The following is a 5861-nucleotide window of genomic DNA, read 5'->3' as shown; positions in this document are numbered from 1 at the left end:
TCCTTCGACTTTGGGTGCTGAACAAGAGGAGGTGTTATTTTTGGCATATGCTCGCTGATTGGTCACAACGTCCAGGCGAAACGCCGGCTAATTGGCTGCTTCTTCTGTCACTCAGCTCTGCCCCTGTCCAAAACTACATTCCCATTGGTCCGTTACCGAAGTTCTGTGACGCATTGGCTCTGTAGAGTGCACTCGTAACTGTTTTTGGCGTACGCCGTAGCTGACCTGGATAGGCGGAGTCAGTCTTTAAATATGTGCGTTTAACCTTGCGGGGGGGAGTCGATTGACCGCAACCTGGCGGCCAAGACTCAGAATATTAATAAAATAAAGGTGGCACAGTTGAAATGTCTTATTATCCTCATCCTCTATATGTTTGGAAGTAACCACACACGGGTACGAGTGTCCTGGAGTGAATACCAAGCGCGTCTATATCAAGCACAACATTGAATGGGTTCCAGTGGAACAACCATGGAGGTATAATGAAAACACACCACTCAGAATAAGTAAGAAGTATTGGGATATTTTAGTGTTTTCACCTGAATAAACTTAAATAATCTTCCATTTTTAATTTAAAAAATGTTTTTTCATGAGATAACACCTGTTCCTGAAAATAAATGCATCTCATAAAACCAAACAATGCACCTTTAGTTTCTGGGTGAAGGACCTGAAGCCAAAAACCACCTAGTCTTGAAAAAATATGACTATATTTTTATTATTTACTCACAACACGCAGCAGCAGATTGGAACACTGACCACTGCATTACTGTACGACATGTCTTTTTCTGCACATGACAAGAAACATTACACTGATCAGACCTCGATAAATGTCACGAGGGATGGTAATTTACTCCCACACTCTTCTGTTCTAACCTTTTTAAAGAGGAACTCCAGTTTGAGCACAGGTGTTACAGTTCAAGCCAATAGAGGAAGGAATCGGTTCAAACTTAATCCAGCCACAACACACATCTGCAGAAAATAAGTGTCAACAGGTAGCCTGGTATTTTGGCATTGAAAACTATACATACTGGACAGAGAAAGGGAGGATGAGAGGATTAATTTGGAGCTTAGCCGAGCAGGTTAATCTAGTACCTGCAAGAAACTGTACAAAGTTCAATATGAAACCAGAGCCATTCATAAATGCAACACACTCGACCCGATGCAATGGAGGAGAAACTGGAAACAGTAAGGAAGCTTTTCATCGGAACGAAAGATGTCAAATCGCAAAATGGGTCAAGGGGTTTGCAGCCAGTCTGGTGGTTCCCCACAGAACATGATAAGTGCATGTTTAACATGAGCTCTGCCTGGTCTCATAGCGGGAGATATGAGTCTCATTTGGGAGGCTGTTACAAACAAATGTCTCCCTCATTTTCAAATAATCTAGTCGATGATTTTTTGGGGGGAGATGTTGAGTTCACAGTCGGGCATGAAACGTCTCTGATGGAGCTCAGGATTTAAAAGGAAGACTTTACTCCAGACAATTTTACTGTGCAAACCTGGAGTGTGTGTGTGTGTGTGTGTGTGTGTGTGTGTGTGTGAGTGACCTTTTGGATGTGTAGAAAAAACACAGAACATTAATTAACACTAGTTTTTTCCTTTTTCAAATACTTTAATTGCATTAAGTTTGTATTTCAAAGTGGAAGTAATTAAAACAACGGGACTTTTGCAGGATCGGGGAGACTAGTGTTTAAAAGTTGTTAAAAATGGGTTCCTTTCAAGCATCCTAAACCCTTTACTCTGCAGTGCAACGGCTTATTTACAAACCAGCACAAAGATTACACGCATAAAAATACTGACAATATATAAAGAGGTAGATTATTGAGAAGTTCTTGCCTCACCAGAGTATAAATACAGATGATATTCGTATTCATTTGAATAATTGCATGCAAATAAATCAAATGTAGGCTGCAGCGAACAAAACAGGGGTGGGGAGATTAAAGGGAAAACACGAGTTCAAGTGTGTGTATAAAGATGTTTAGTTAGATAGTGTATCAGTGGATCAGAGTTATGGTGTGTGTGTGTGTGTGTGTGTGTGTGTGTGTGTGTGTGTGTGTGTGTGTGTGTGTGTATGTGTGTCTGTGTGTGTGTGTGCGCGAGGGGAAAGCAGGGCTTATCCGTTGTCATTTTGTGTTCTTCCCTCAGGATTAGACTTGTGTCTTATTAATGAAAAACTCATCAGATATCAGAACAGTTCCCCAAGGAACCAAGCAGGGTTATGAGACACAGGTCAGATTAAGACCCTCTTTAAATACTGTGTGTGTGTGTGTGTGTGTGTGTGTGTGTGTGTGTGTGTGTGTGTGTGTGTGTGAGCATGTCACAGACAGATAGAGAGTGTGAGCGAGCAGAAGAGAGACAGCAGAGTGGTATTTAATTTTCCAAGATGGGGGATTATCACTGGCAGAATTTGATCATTCTGCCCTGATCAGGATGTTCAATCACAGCTTATCCCTAATATTAAACTCTCCGTCTTTTGTCCCCTTTCCCTTCAATCCCTCACACACACACACACACACACACACATGGTATGACCGCCGAGCTTCTCATTGAGTAAAGTGGCCCGCTGAGCCTACTGTCAGGGTGCTGTGTGTGATTGTTCAGCCACCTGGTCACCTCAGGGGATGGGTGAGGAGGAGGAGGGAGACACGGGGGGAGATAGCAGGAGAAGGAGGAAGAGATGATGTAGGGTGAAGTCTGGTGGGGTGAGGTGACGGGGGTCTCTGGTGGGGCCATGCCAGGCTTTAGCGTCTTATGGAGGCAGCTGAGGAGAGTAAATTAAAAAACTGTTACATCTAATCCGGAGCACCAAGAACTAAGTGGCACACACTCCAAAATCTGATCCCTCGTGTTTACATGGATCGGGATGAGCTTAAGCACACACACACACACACACACACACACACACACACACACACACACATACACACACACACACATACACACACACACACAGACACACAGACACACAGGGACGGCGACAACACATGTACATTCCCTCAAATGATACGCACACATGCGCTTACATACATACACATATTCCCTGCTGCTAAATACCCTCTGATTGTGTCCCAGGCCGGATAGAGGGAGGGACGGGGGAGGGCGGAGGGGGTGACAGGAGGTACAAGGCCCTGATCTGCACTCTCATTTTCAGCCTGGAGGATCTGCACCCGGGACATCTGGGTCACATCATTACAGCAATCTTCTGCTTGTTCATTCCCAGCTTTAAAGGGCTTAGGGTGACGGACCTGCACACAAACACACACACACAGAGCACACACACACACACACACACACACACACACACATGTATTTATACAACATGTAACAGTCAGAAAAATCATGTTTAAAAAGATTGATGGGAGATGCTTGGGGTCTTCAGTGACAGATGGAAAGAGACAGTGAAGAATTTAAGCAGTGTGCACATGCTGTTTGAAGAACATGTGTCCAGTGTGCAGGCTGAAGTATTTTATTTTGAAAAGCTGGACTGGAAATAGATTTTTTATTTATTTTTTTTATTGTAAGACAAGCGACCTGTCAAAATGTTCTTGAGGAAGATAAAAACTCCTCTACAGTTAGAAAAACATGTTGAGAGCTGCAGCAGCTCTGGGCTCTGTCTGGTGCAGCTGCACCGCCCTCTAGTGGTAACAGGCTGGTATCACACCAAGAGCTGCAGTTCAAACTGTAGACCAGCAGGGGGCGCTGCAGAAAGACTTACCTGAGAGGACTGAGGCATCTCTGTCTTTATTAACCCATTTTAAAGGAGGAGACACACCTTAACTAATTAATTAATTAATTAATTAATTTTTCTTTTCACTCTTAGTTACTTTATATGCATGCATGAATGACATGTATGAATAAATATGTTGTTATAGTGGGTTATTATGTTTGTTTGTTTCAGCCTTTCCTCTCTCTTCTGTATCACTGGCTGTATAAAACACAAAAATATAATAATAATTGCAAATACATCTAAATACAACGGATATTTTTTGGCTTTTCTGAAATATGAATGTATTGCAATAAAAGTATTAACAAAAGAATAAATAAAAACGTGTTGCTTTGCTGTGCTTGTTAAGTTAGTTTGATTGATTAAGTTAGTTTATCAAGCTGCTAAAACAGCATTTTAGGTCATTGTTAGCGTTTGAGGAAGGATTGTCACTGACTATTTACTCTATTATGACTTAGGCCAACTACTTTATTACTATTTATGTTTTAAAACGCTTTACTTTATCCTTCTGCCACGTGATAAAGTTACTGACATGACAGTTACTGAAACAAATGGGAGTTCAATGTTTATTAATATTATTATTGTTATTGTTGTTGTTGTTATACAGAGCCTGTAAGCATGACAATTTATGTAAGTTTATATATTTTATCTTCGTGTGCACACAAGTTGCTAACATGATTCATGTGTGAACAAGGGGCTCCGTATTAAAATGATTATTAGTGGCAGCTACTACTACTACTACAACTATGGTTGTACTTAACTTATATATACTTTTGAGAAGTTACAAGATTTCTGCTAACATCATGTTTTCTGGATATATTTGATGCACAGTCCTTTAATGATGGACACAATGAGAGCATTGCAAGGTGACTGTATGAACTCACCTGTTGACAGGAGGTGAGCAGCCCAGGTGCACCTGAATATATCACCACTGTTATTGTAGTGGGGGGAATTACTCAGTGACGTCATGACTACGCAGTACAGGAAGTCCCCCCTCTGACTGAGCTCGAGGGCTGTAGTTTTGTGGGTGTTTTTTGTACCTGCTGCCACCAGGTGAGGGTTCGTCTAAAAACTCTGCTCCAGGTGAGGCTCGAACTCACAACCTCGGCATTGCTCTGCTGCATACTGTCATATAAGTACCGCGCGCTAACCGATTGCGCCACTGGAGCTTCGGCGGGAAACAGACAGGAAATGGGTTTAAGAACGAAACACGAGGACTGTGACGAACATGTGTGTTTTATTTAGACCGATTCGTGTTTTAAATGGACGAAGCGTTGTGCATAGTGGAGTCTGGGTCAGAACCGGACCGCAGGGACGGATCACAGAGCCGCAGCTTACACACAGCCGACTAAGCTGCTGCGTTCAGGTACCTCTCACAAAGCTCCGACTTCCAAGTACAGCGGGGGTAAAAATGTGACGTGTGTGTTAAACGAGAAACAACTCGAGTCTGAAAATAAGTTTATGATATATATTATATTATATTATAAAAGAAAGAAACTAATACTAATTAAGTACAAACACCTGACCCTCCCCTCTCAGTCTTCTTTGCTTTTGGTGTTTACATACACAAGTTACAAACAGGAAAACACAACACAACGACACATACATTGATTGTTGTAAAAAAAAAAGAAGAAGAAGAAGAAGAAGAAGAATATGTTGGCTTACAATGGTGATATTAAAGAGTAGGGAAGCCCATTTCCGCCAGTTAATAAAGAAAACAAATGATGTAAAATTAACCTTGATTAAAAAAATGAGAAAAGCCTCATTGTAAGTCATAATAATGACATAAAAGCCGGAATAATGAGATAAAAAGTCGAATAATGAGATAAAAAGTCATAATTATGAGATAAAAGCTGAAATAATGAAATAGAAAGTTATAATTATGATATAAAAGTCATAATTATGTCATTAAAAGTTACAATTATGATATAAAAGTCATAATTATGTCATATAAAGTCGTAATCATGAGATAAAATTCAGAATTATGAGATAAAAAGCCAAAATGATGAGATTAAAAAGTCATAATAATGAGATAAAAGCAGAAATTATGTTGGCCAAGATGACCAGTTTGAGTTTATCAAATTTAAAATATCAGTGTCAGTTGATAATAAGTCACAACCGGTCCACTTCATTCTGTAAAATG

The 5861-nt window shown here is 40.6% G+C and overlaps 1 non-coding gene across 1 annotated transcript; it reads right to left on the bottom strand.

Moving 5' to 3' along the window:
- Positions 1-4793: 4793 nt before the first annotated feature.
- On the bottom strand, positions 4794-4887 carry trnai-uau (transfer RNA isoleucine (anticodon UAU)). The gene is made up of 2 exons: positions 4850-4887; positions 4794-4829 (listed from the first exon to the last, which is right to left on the bottom strand). It is a non-coding gene; the product is annotated as a tRNA-Ile (tRNA).
- Between the last annotated feature and the right edge of the window lie 974 nt (positions 4888-5861).

This window comes from Pagrus major, chromosome 20 (genome assembly GCF_040436345.1).
Source record: "Pagrus major chromosome 20, Pma_NU_1.0".
NCBI lineage: Eukaryota > Metazoa > Chordata > Actinopteri > Spariformes > Sparidae > Pagrus > Pagrus major.
The sequence above is the reverse complement of the archived record's forward strand: the minus strand, read 5'-3'. Positions and strand labels throughout refer to the sequence as shown.